Below are 13363 nucleotides of genomic sequence, written 5' to 3'. Positions count from 1 at the left end.
CTTGAAAAGAGTGTGGAGCAAGTGTGGGTATCATATATCAGGTTCCATTTAGCTAACCATATGTTCCTACTGTACGCATCTTTGAAAAGGCCTTTGTCAACTATCTATAGTTATATGAAAAAATGCTCTAAGTCACTATTGATTAGAGAAATGCAAATTAAGCCAGTTCAGAGGTACCACCTCATATTTATCAGATTGGCTAATATGACAGAAAAGGAAAACAACAAATATTGGTGGGGGTATGGGAAAATTGGGACACTAATGCACTGTTGTTAGAGTTGTGAATGGATCCAATGATTCTGAAAAGTAATTTGCAACTATGCAAAAGGGCCGGAAAACTGTGCATACCCTTTGACCAAGCAAAACACTGTATCCTGAAGAGATTTTAAAAAGGGAGGGGGCAGACCTATTTGTACAAAAATATTTATAGCAACTCTTTTTGTAGTGGCCAAGACTTGGAAATTGAGGGGATGTCCATTAATTAGAGAATAGCTAAACAAGTTGTGGCATATGATTGCAGTGGAATATTTCTGTACTATAAGAAATGATGACTAGGGTGATTTCAGAATAACCTGGAAAGGCTTTTATGAACTGATGCAAAGTGGAGTGTACAGAGGCAGGAGAACATTATACACAGTAACAGCAAGAATGTATGATGATCAACTGCAATTGACTTAGGTATTTTGAGAATGCAATTCAATGATCCAAGACAATTCCAAAGGACTCAAGATGAAAAATACTATCCACCTCCAGAGGAAAAAATGGTGGAGTCTGAATGCAGATTGAAGTATACTGTTTTCACTTTCTGTAATTTTATGTGTGTTGCTGTTTTTCTTTTGGGTCTGTGTCTTCTTTCACAATATGACTAATGTGGTAATATGCCTTGTATGTTTGAATTGCTCTAATTCCTATAATAAATTGCTTATTTTGGGAAAATAAATGGAAAGGGGAAGAGAGGGAGGCAGAAAAAATTTTGAATTCAAAATTACATGTAAAGCAAATTTTAACATTCTTTTTTTTAATTAGGAAAAAATAAGATATTACTAAAAAACAAAAACAAGAAAAGACCTTTGTCAGCTTCAGGAACCTCTTTGCTTCACTCTACCCTATTTGAGTCAGATGTAGAGACTTATTAGTTGTGTTGACCTAGCTAGGTTATCAACAGTCCTAGGATGAATATTTTATTTTATTTTATTTTATTTATTTTATTAAAAAAACAAATTGAACTGACAAGAGACAGATCTGATGAATCACAGAATCCAGGAATCTTCAAGTAGGAAGGAGCATGGTACAAGGGAAGGAGCACTTCCTCTAGATTTAGAGGATCTGAATTCAAATCCCATCTTACTTTTTGGACAAGGTGCTAAACTCCCTGGAGTCTCAGTTTCCTCATCAGTAGAATGAGGGGTTTGAACTATATGGTATCCGAGCTCCTTTCCAACTCTGGATTCATCATCCTAGGACTGTTGACAATCTAGCTAGATCAGCAGAAACTAATAAGTCCCTAGGTCTGACTTAAACAGGGATATAGGAATGCTCAATGTATTTTTTCTTATATTGTCCAGAGAGAAACCATAAAGCAAGGGAAAAGACTTTAGGGCCCTCTTCTGTACTGAGATCACATAATTCTAAGTCATTTGCTTTTTTTTTTTTTTTCCATTTGGAGCCTCTGATCTTGGACATTTCAAAAGTCATAAGAGTGAGCTGTAGGAAACGGGAACTAAAAACCCAGTGGATTTTGTAGCCAATGGAACACTGATACTTTGAGGAATAAGCAATGCTCTTTGGGAGTGATTTTTGCAACCCTAGCCCAGTCAGTCTATGAACATTTATTATCTACCAGGCATTGTTCTAAGTACTAGGAGTATAAAAATAGGCAGAAGACAGCCCCTTTTCTTATGGAGTTCATAATCTAGTGGAGAAGACAATAAGCAAGCAAATATGTACAAACAATTTATAGAAGGATAGTTGGGATATCATGAAGAGAATGCAGGTACTAGAATTCAGAGGGGTTGGAAAAAGTTTCTTGAGGAAGATAGGATTTTACTTGAGACCTGACACAAGTTAGGAGGTGTGGATGAGTGAGGAAAGCATTCAAGGCATGGGAGATAGCCTCAGAAAATACTAGAAGCCAGTTAAACTGCAAGGAAGCCAATGTTCCTGGAAAGCAGAGTGGGAAATAAGGTGTAAGAAGACTAGAAAGGTTGAGGCAAAAGGCTAGATCAGAAAGCACAGCAGAACTTGCTCTGCCATTATGCTGCCTCTGAATTCAAACTTGGTGGGAGGGGCAAAGCTATGCTGCAAGAAAGGTAAGTTTTGAACCTATTTTTGCAAAGACTGAAGAGGTATAATAATATTAATAATCAACAGACTTTTGATGATTTAACAATGATAATAGCTAGCATTTATAAAGTACTTTGAGGCTGGCAAATCAGTTTATAAATATATCATTTTATTCTTATAACAGCTTTGGGAGGTTGGTGTTGTTATTATCCCTGTTTTATGGATGAAGAAACTGAGACAGATAGAGGTTAAGTGACTTGCCCAGAGTCATACAGTCGAAAGTAGGTATTAAATTCAGACTTTCTTGACCCCAGGTCTAGAGTTTTATCCACTGCAGATAGTATGCCCTTGAGGTATCGAGGGAAATGTTTACATATTTGTTCTAGTCATATCTTTGAAGCAAATATCCTGTTATAAAAGTTACCCAGTGTTAAGTGGTCAAATGGAACTCAGGTGTTAGCCACTGGCTCCTAACTAGGAGGGGAACACAGCTGCTTCAGATTCAAACCAATACAAAGGAAAGAGGTTTAACAATCCATAACATTCTCTCTCTGTACTTTGAAGAGGAAATATAACCTACCTAGCTCTAAGAAAGGGTCAAGAGCATACACACATATATTATGGAATGAAGGAAAGAGAGGAGGGAAGGAATGAAGAAAGGAGGGAAAAAAAGGAAAGAAGGAGGGAATAAAAGGAGGAAAATAAGAGGACATATAGATGGACTTCTATGTCTTATTTCACATAATCATAGAGAGGATTAAATTAGGTAATGTGTATAAAAGACTGCAACTATAAAATTCTATATCAGTATAAGGTATTATTATTATGGTAGGCACTTAATAGTGCTTGTTAAATAAAATACAGTAAGAAAAATTTTACTTAAATGCCACTTCCAAGAAGAAAAGAAGCATTAAGCCAAGGGATATAGCTGACTAGCTATTATATTTTAAATGTCTTAATATGATTCATTGGAGGGGTAGCATGGAATAGTAGATAGAATGCTGGAACTGAAGTCAGGAAGACTTGGATTCAAGCGCTGCTTTTTTAGCAGGCAATTCAGGAGTAACCTTTTTGACTCTTAGGAAACTCACAATATTATAAATTCTAGAGAGTTCATTATCTGCATAAGATGGAAGTATTTGTCACACTGGAAGTTTCCACATCAAAATAAACACAGGTCTTTGATGCATTAGTATATGAGTCAGTAATATTATAGGGCCACTAAAAAAAAAAAACCAACAAAAACTGACATCACCTTAGGCTGTATTTTCTGAGTTGTATTCAAAAAAAGAAACATAATAGATCTCCTGTTCTTTGCTATGGTAAGTCCACATTTAAAATATTCTGTTCAGTTCTGGGCTCCACAGTTTGAGTTAAATTGACATGAGTTAAATTGACAGAGTTAAATAGCACATGTACATTAGGATACCATTGATGACAAGAAAACAGAAAACTCAACAATAGGAGGATCAGCTGAAGGAAATAGGGGACATTTAGCCTGGAATAAGGAAAGCTTGTGGATGAGATGATGGCTGGCTAAAAGTTTTTGGAAGGCCATTATATATAAGAATGGTTACTCTTATTCTACTGATGTCAGGAAGTAGAACTAAAAAAAATGGGTAAAGGTTAAAGATTGGCATGTGTGGCTCTATATAAGAAGAAACTTTTTAGAGTTGTGCAGAAATAGAAATAGGCTGCCTTTGGTAGTGAATACCCCATTAGTGGAGGACTTCCAGGGGCCAAAGAATGCATATTTGATTGTTGGAGAAATTTCTTTTCAATTATAGTTTGAACTCCATGACCTCTAATGTCATTTCCAACTAGGAGGGGATATGATTCTCTGAACATTTTTGTTATTGTCATTATTGTTGCCAATAAACACTGAAATTCAATAACTTTTAATAGTCGATAAACATTGATTAAATGTCCATTGTATGTCAGGCACTTAGATAAGCTCTGGGAATACAAATAATGAAAAGAAAGACAGCTCTTGCCCTCAAGGAGCTTATGATTTAATGATTGAAGACAGTACATAGAAGAAAATTGACAGGTGGAACTTATGATCTTCTTTGAGTCAAAGCCCAGCACACCAGTTGATGAGAAATAAAGTTAGTTAAGAAAGTCTGAGCCTTCTATAAAAAGAAGTTTAGGGTGGAATTTATTGTTTCATCTTTCAGGAATGGGGGAGAGGTAACTGAGGATGCTGAGGAAGTATGGAGTATCCAAAGCTAAAACAGTCTCCATCATAATAGGATTTCATCTCATGAGCTTAAGCTGGGGGAAACGACCCAGAGTCAAACCCAAGTAGAGCAGCTGCCAGGAAAGGATGACTGCCAGAGTTGTTGGTTGTTACCATGTTGTTGTCATTACATACATTTTTCTCCGTCTTCTCACTTCAACCTGAACTAATTCATAGAAGTCTTCTAGAATTTCTGAAATCAATCAATCAATCAATGCTTATTAAGTAGCTACTATGTGTCAAGCATTGTGCCAAACACCGGAGATATAAAGGAAGGTAAAAGCTAGTCCCTGCCCACAAGGAATTTACAATCTAATGAGACAGACAATGGAAACATACATACATACAAAAAAGCTAGGATAAATTTAGAATTACTCCTATAGGATAAAAAGAAAACAATTAATGGAGGGAAGGCAATAGAATTGACAGGGATTTGGAAAAGCTTCCTGCATAGGATCAGATCAGAAAAAAAGAGAAGGAGACTTAAAGAAGCTTAATCTGTCCCCCTCCCGTTCCCCCCTGTACACTCCCTCAAACCCTCTCCCTCCCCCTTTCCCTGGTTCCTTCCACCCCTCCCCCCCCCACCGAACCCCCACCCCTCCAGGCAGTGGTGGGGAGAAGGAATGCAGTTTTGTGGAAAGATTATTTTGCAAATCAAGAGAACCCCATTATAGTCCTTACTCTGCCACTAACTCATTTTATTCATAATCTTTGGCATGTGGCTTAATCTCTCTCACAAGTTCCTGATCTGTAAAGTAAGAATATTTGATTATGCAATCTTGAATATTATTTAGAGCTTGGATATTCTATGTCTTTTCCCTTGACTAAACTGAGCTATCTTCAATAAGTACTTAATTGTCACATTCTCTCTGCAAACCCACTCTGAACCTTTTTGCTTTACAAGATTGGCCAGCTACATTACTTGTAGTGGCTCTAACTTCTGGACAGCACCCTTTGCATCTCAAATCTTAGCTTCAGTCACTTTGACATAGGAGAGTTTGGCATGAACATTAGGTGCTAACACTAATTATCAACCTGCATGACCTTGAGCAAATCATTTCATCTTCCTATAACCTAATTTTTCTTATCTGTTAACTGAGAGTATTGGACAAGATGGTGTCGGAGGGCTCCTCCAGAATACAAATTTATACTTCTTGGATATGTAACCTAGGAGCTTATCTCTTTGCTATATTAAAGTCTATTTTTACTTTGATGAAGCTATTATGGATTCCCCTCATAAGAGGAGAAGAGTCTTCTGTTCCCTCTCCCCTCATAATTAAGTAGAACCAAGGACTAACCCCTCATAATATGAATGTTTTTCCTCTTTAAATGATTTCCTATTTATCTTGTATATAAATTATGCTGTATGTCTGACTTTGTATATATTTTGTAGTCTCTTCCATTAAATTGTAAGCTCCTTTAGGACAGGGCCTGTCATTTACCTTTTTGTATTACCAGCCTCTTAACACAGTGCTTGGCACATAGTAGGTAGTTAATAAATGTTTACTTACTGATCAATTGACTTTGAGGACATGGAATCTTGTATATAGCATAATCTTCCACGGCAATCTTATTCCAGCATTAGCTCTTTCCTTTCTATTGATTGATATTTATTTTACATTAGCTTACCAGTTCTAAGTCCTACAGTTTTATAGCACCTCAATTTCAGAGTAGTATTTTTTTTTAAAGGAGTGATGTTCATTTTTCTAACTGAATATTTGTCGTAAAAATCATCATAGGATCACTCTTAGATGGATACTGAATTTTCTTCACATACATCTTGAACTTTTTTTCTGGAACCAGCAAATTAAATAATGAAAATAAGGCTCATAGAACTTAGCACACTTAGGGAAAGCAAAGTCAATAGAACCTCTTAACAAATATTTCAAAATGTCTTTCCCTTACTATTGTTTAAATTAAACAATGATTGAATGATTCACATAACCTGAGAAGTTTAATGTTAAATTTGAAATTTAGGGAAATTTATGCTAATAGAATAGCCCTAAACATGCTGCTCAAATGCTTATTTTCCCCTCTGTTTTCTCTTCCAAGGTGAATGACCATTGTATTAAAAATGATAGAGCAAAAATACTTTAGAGGGAGTTAATAAATAAGGAGCTGGTAAGAGAAAAGGACTACTTGCCCTTGCTGAATTTAAGTCACTTGGATAAACTATATCCTTAGGTCCTGAATGAACTGGCGATAGGGATGAACTGGCTCCACTGTCAGTGATATCTGAAAGATCATGGAAAGAATGAAAAGTATCACAAGACTGGAAAAAGGCAAATGTTGCCTCAATTATAAAAAAGGAGGGGGGTAAAAAGGGAAGAGAATGGGGTTTCCAAACTATGGGGCAGATCTACATTCCTGGGAAAATTTTGGAATGGTTCATTAAGGAGGTAGTTGGCAAACATCTAGAAAAGGAAGTGGTAATTAACAATGAAACCACATGCTTTCCCAGAAAATAATTCACACCAGACTAAGCTCATTTAATTTTTTGGCAGGATTCTTAAAGTAGATGAGGAAATGTGGTGGATATAATTTAATATAGATTTTTGACAAGCTTTTGATAAAGTTTTTTGGTTTTCAGTCATTTTTCTGTTGTGTTTGTCTTTATGTGACCCCATTTGAAATTATCTTATCAGGGAATGGTTTGCTATTTCCTTCTGCAGCTCATTTTATAGATGAAGAAACTGTGGCAAAAAAAGTTAAGTGACTCGCATAGAGTCACACAGCTAGTAAGGATCTACAAGGTCAAATTTGAACTCATGAAGATGAATCTTTCTTACTCTAGGCCCAGCACTCTATTAGTGCACCATCTAGTTGGCCTTTTTGATAAAATATCTCATACTGTTCTTGCGGATAAGATAGAGAGGTGTGAAATAAAAAAAATAAATTTGGAAAGATTTTGAGGTAGTTGGATGGTCAGACTCACATCAGTATGGTTTGAGGTTTCTAGCAGTTCACCTTAGGTATCTGTTCCATGGTCCTGTACTGTCTAACACCAGTGAAACAGTGCTAAATATTAAAATGAAGGTATAGAAGGAATGCTCATAAACTTTTTAGTTGGCATAGATCTAGTATGCACAACTAACATAGTGGTTATTTTGAACAGAATCTAAAATGATTGTTAGGGACTACTAGACCATCATTCTGAATTTCAAAAGCTGAAATTCAAAAAGGATAAATTTAAAGTCTTATATTTGGGTGCAAAAATTTAACTTTACCTGTACAAGATAGAGGCGTCATCTTTAGACATCAATTGTTTTGAAAAATATGTAGGCATTTTAGTGCACTACAGTCTCAATAGGAATTGGTATGAAGGGAAGGAAAGCTTCCAAAATTAAGCAGGTGATAATTTCCCTATACTCTGCCCTCTCCTGACCTGTCTGAAGACGAATTCCATTTAGGGAACCATAGTCTGGGGATATAACACATTCAATTTGCCAGAGCTCTTTGTCTTCTTAGTTTATTACTTCATAGCTATGTTCTGTTAATCCTTACTTTTCCTTCACGAAAGGCCAACTTAATTTATTGGTCATATGTGTCTGTAATAATGTCTTCTATGACTCTTCTTGCAAACATACTGCCTTAAGTAACATGTTGCAACCAAATTATATGCACCATACTGATTTCCATTGCTTTTTGGGATGCTTAACAATTATGTTTCTTCTAAGTCATGGTGCTTCATGACTCACAGTAATTTAGCATCTCTGAAAAAATTTTGGTATTAAAAAGATGTTCTCTGGGAGCATAGAATGACTTGCTATTATTGAAAGATCTGTACAGTTTCCCAGATTTAGTTTTAAATTCTTCCTGTTCATTTCTAGGCCTAGTTCATTATCCATACATATCACTAAGATATATGTAACTCAAAGGCTATTCATTCAACTGTGTGTAATAGTTTAGGCAACATACCTTTTTCATCTACTCTATTTTTCCTGTGTTTATTACTAGGGGCATTTTTTTTTTTGAGAAGACATGAATATCACTGAATAGATTTTATAATATCCCCCAAACTCAAAGCAGTTAAGACAATTTAATGCACAAACAAGAACATCCTAAGGCCCTTATACTTAAAAAAGAAAAGTTCTTTTTTTTAGGATTTTGTGTAGGATGTGATCTAAGAGAATCATTAGTGAAAAATAATTTGAAATTTAAGGACTGTTAGGCTAACATATTTTGCATAATTAAGGCTTTATTATGAATACCAAGAGATTAATTAGGGAACTAACTAGCACTCCTCAGAGACATTAGAAAGTAGTAAACATTTGATATGGGTAGAGATAAAGCTTAATCTAATTCAGTTCCTTATTATTTACCTTTCTATTTCTGGTACTTAAGTTCTTTATGACATGAATTTTGGTGATGGGGTTGAAAGTTGTTCATTTGAAGAGATCACTTAGACAGTGCTGTCACTGGGTCTAGCTGAGAAGGGTGCTGCATACAAAACAAGAATCAGTGCAAGTAGATGCATATTAGAAAAACAACAATATTATATTAAATATGGGCCCAAGTGGACATTGCTGCCACCCTGGGGCCAGGGCTGAGGCCACTCCATACTCCCCTCTCATCCAGGTGAAAGAGCTTTCTTACTGACCTCTGAAGCTGTCTTTGGTGTTTGTGGTTGAGAAATCCGGGAACCGTAGCAACTGCCCATGATTCCGTACCCTGAAGCCTGCTCCAGTCTTGCCTATGCTATGTGGCAAAGACTGGGCTGCCCTCCACTGTGAGTCTGCTACAATAGACTTTTCTTGTCGGCCTTCCAGGTTGTCTTGGGCTGGAAATCTCTTTCACTCTGGCATTTTGTGGCTTCTGTTACGCTAGAATTTGTTTAGAGTCAATTTTTTTTACAAGTATTTTATCTGGGGAGAGCTAGAACAGGTCTATGCTTCTACTCTGCCATCTTGGCTCCACCCCACCAAGGTGTTATTTTCTTCAGCATTTTTTTTTGGGGGGGTCCTTTCTAGCAAGCAGTTGACCTGTTTTTCATGATTTTCTTCTTCTATTTTTTCCTCTACTTCTCTTACTTGATTTTCAAAATCTATTTTGAGCTCTTCCATGGCCTGAGACTAATTCATACTTTTCTTACAGGCTTTTGACATAGGAGCTTTGACTTTGTTGTCTTCTTCTGGTTGTATGTTTTGATCTTCTTTGTCACCAAAGTGAGATTCTATAGTCTGATTTTTTCCCCCTGATTTTTACTTATTTCCCCAGCTCATTATTTGACTATCGAGCTCTTTTTCAAGGTAGTTCTCTGACTGCACTGTGGGTGCTCTATCCCCACAAAATCTGTGGTCCTAGAGCTTTAGAAACAGCCTCTGCCTCTGCCGCTGCCACTGCTGCTGCTGCTGTTGTTTGCTCCTATGCCCCCTATACCACCCTGAGGCTGGGGCTGGACTTCACTACTTTCTCACCTGGACCTGTGCTCTGCTCCCAGCCTGGTACAATAAACTCTTCTCACCAACTTTCCAGGCTCTGTTGAGCTGGAGATGTGGTTCACATTGTCATTCTGTGGGTTTTGGAGCTCAAAAATTTGTTTAGAGTCACTTTTTGCAGGTATTTGGGGGTTTTTTGGGGGAGAACTCAGGGAAGTCTCTACTTTTATTCTGCCATCTTCTCTCTGCCCCATTTCAAAAAGGATTTTAAAAATCAAATAAGAGAGAGAAGGGAAAAATTGGGAAGAGAAATGAGAGTGATAAAAGATAACCATAAAAAAAGAGTCAACAGTTTGGAAAAGGAGGCACAAAATTAACACCTTAGAAAATAGACTAGGCCAAATGGCAAAAGAGGTCCAAAAGTCAACGAGCAGAAAAATGCCTTGGAAAGCTGAATGGGCCAAATGGAAAAGGAGGCATAAAAGCTCACTAAAGAAAATAATCCCTTGAAAAGTGGAAGCTTAATGATTCTATGGACCATCAAGAAATAATAAAACAAAATCAAAGGAATAAAAAAAAGGACAATGTAGAATATCTCACTACCAAAATAGTTGACATGGAAAATATCCCAGGAGGGATAATTTAAAAATAATTGGACTACCTGAAAGCCATGAACAGAAAGAGTCTAGACATCACTGTTCAAGAAATTATCAAACTGTCCTGATATTCTAGAACCAGCAAATAAAATAGAAATTGAAAGACTCTACTGATCACCTCATGAAAGAGATCCCCAAATGAAAACCCTCAGGAATATTATAGTCAAATTCATCCAAATTTTCGAGGTCAAGGGGAAAATATTGCAGGAATCCAGAAAAAGACAATTTCAGTAGCATAGAGCTAGAGACAATATAACTCAGTATTTAGCAGCTTTTACATTAAAAAGTGATGGCTTGGAATATGATATTCTCGAGGGCAAAGGAGCTGGGATTACAACCAGGAATCCCCTACTCTGGAAAATTGAGAATAATCCTCCAGGGGAAAAAATGGTGTGCATGTGTTTGTGCGTGTGTCTGTGTGTGTGTTTGTTCTTATGAATTAGAAGTATTATCTTTCCAGGTAAGAATGTAAACAGTTTAACCTTATATAGACAGAAGATGAGGTGTGACTTGAATATGACAAGATGCTATCTAAAAAATAAAATTAATGGGTGAGAAAAAAGAATGCACTGGGATTAAAGGAAAGGGAGAAATAAAATGGAGTAAATTATCTAATATGAAAGAGGCAAGAAAGAGCTTTTATAGTAGAGGGAAATATGGAAAGATGGTGGGGAATACTTGAAACTTTCATCAAAATTGACTCAAAGAAGAAATGACATGCACATCCTGTTGAGTATAAAAATCTATCTTACTCCACAAGAAAGTAGGAGGGAAAGGGGATAAGAGAAGGGTAGAGGTGCTGACAAAAGGGAGGATAGATTTGGGGAGCCAGTGGTAAGAAGCAAAAAAAAAAACATTTTTGAGGATGGAGAGGGTGAAAAGAGAGAGAGAATAGAATAAATAGAGGGGAAATAAAATAGAGGGAAATGCAGTTAACTGTCATAACTCTGAAAACATTTTGAAGGCCAAATCTCTCAGATATATAGAGAAATGAGTCAAATTTGTAAACTTAAAAGCTATTCTCCAATTGATAAATGATCAAAAATTGTGGAGTCAATTTTCAGATGAAGTAATCAAGACTGTTTATAGTCATATAAAAAATGCTGTAAATCACTGTTGATAGAGAAATGCAAATTAAAACAGTTCTGAGATACTACCTCACCCCTATTATATTGGCTAATAGGAGAGAAGAGGAAAATGACAAATGCTGGAGGGAATGTGAGAAAACTGGGGTACTAAAGCACTGTTGGTGGAATTGTGAACTGATTCAACTTTTATGTAGAACAACTTGAAACTATGCCCAAAGGTCTATAAAATCATGCATACCTTTTGAGCTAGCAATACCACTACTAAGTCTGTATCTCAAAAGAGATATGTACATTATATATACATATATAAAAATAGATATAGATATATAGCAACTCTTTTCTGGTAGCAAAGAATTAGAAATTGACAGGATACCCATCCATTTGGGAATGGCTAAATAAGTTGTGGTATATCATTGTGATGCAATACTATTGTGTTTTAAGAAATGATGAGCTAGCTATTCTCAGAAAAACCTGGAAAAACTTACATGAACTGATGCAAAATAAAGTGAGTAAAACCAGGAGAGTTGTACACAGTAAAAGCAATATTGTAAGATGATGAACTGAGAATGATGTAGCCAATCTCAGCAAGACAATGATCTGAGACAACTCTGAAGGACTTCTGATGAAAAATGCTCTCCATCTCTAGATATAGAACTAATGGAGTGTGAATATAAATCAAAGCATCCCTTTTTTAAACTTTATTTTTCTTTGGTTTTTATATTACAAAATGACTAATATAGAAATGTATTTTACATGACTACACATGTATAACCTGTATCAAATTGCTTGTCTTCTTTATGAGGGGACTGGGATAGGGAGAGAGAGAATTTGGAACTTAATTTTATAAACAAATGTTGAAAATTGTTTTTTCTGTGTAATTGGGGAAAATGAAATATTAAGTTAAAAAAATAACAAAGTTAGGTGCTGTGACTTGAAATACACTGTTGTTTTTAGGTGTTGCACATATCAAACATTCAAAATTTATAGCAATTTAGCAGAAAATTATAAGATTAAGAACAATTCCACAGTGGATGTGGATAAGCAATCAATCAATCAACCAATTAGCAAGCATTTCTTAGTATCTACTGTGTGCAAGGAGCAATTCTTGGTGCTACAGATGCAATTACAAAGGAAAAAACAAATCCTATTAATCTCTCAAGGAGCTTAGTATATAATGTTTTCAAAAGAAAAAAAATGCTTTGAATATAAATACTTCAATATCACCTTGAAAAAAAATCTCAGGAACACTAATAATGATGACTAACACTTACGTAGTGCTCTCCATCATCACAATAATAATATGAGGTACATCTTATTATTATCCCCATTTTCAGACATGGACACCAAGGCTGAGGAAAGTTAAGTGATTTGACCAGTGTTACTGATTTTGCCCAGTTAGCTGATAAGTACTTGAGATAATGTAAAAGTAGAATGAACAAGCCTTGGTTGGTATCTGCTCATGAGAAATTGAAAAATAAGCAAGAATCAAAGATAAGTTTGAGGCTTTGATCACAGGTGACTGTGTACCATTGATAGTAACAGTGAAGTCAGAATAATGGGTAGGTTTAGAAGAAATATTGTCCATACTGGCTTTGAAGTACTGTTAAATTATCCTGGTAGAAATGTGTTGTAAATATTTGGAGATGTAGGTCTGGAGCTAAGAAAAGAGGTCAAGACTAAAGACATTGTGTGCTGGAACCAGTCTGACCCACCTATGAG

At 36.0% G+C, this 13363-nt stretch overlaps 2 long non-coding RNA genes across 5 annotated transcripts in view; both read right to left on the bottom strand.

Annotated features, from left to right (window-relative positions):
• The window catches only part of LOC140533095 (uncharacterized), a 48794-nt gene extending 39634 nt beyond the window's left edge, over nt 1–9160 (bottom strand). For 3 of the 4 annotated variants that reach the window (XR_011976799.1, XR_011976798.1, XR_011976800.1), the window contains exons 1-2: nt 8845–9108; nt 6666–6757 (exon numbers count right to left, since the gene is read on the bottom strand). This is a non-coding gene — a long non-coding RNA (uncharacterized lncRNA). The other variant, XR_011976801.1, reaches the window with a different exon arrangement.
• LOC140533096 (uncharacterized) lies at nt 4092–6652 on the bottom strand. The gene is made up of 3 exons (XR_011976802.1): nt 6034–6652; nt 5204–5270; nt 4092–4715 (listed from the first exon to the last, which is right to left on the bottom strand). It is a non-coding gene; the product is annotated as an uncharacterized lncRNA (long non-coding RNA).
• Nucleotides 9161–13363: the final 4203 nt, after the last annotated feature.

The sequence above is a fragment of the Notamacropus eugenii genome, chromosome 3 (genome assembly GCF_028372415.1).
Source record: "Notamacropus eugenii isolate mMacEug1 chromosome 3, mMacEug1.pri_v2, whole genome shotgun sequence".
NCBI classification, from domain to species: domain Eukaryota; kingdom Metazoa; phylum Chordata; class Mammalia; order Diprotodontia; family Macropodidae; genus Notamacropus; species Notamacropus eugenii.
This window is presented reverse-complemented; position numbering and strand designations above follow the sequence as displayed.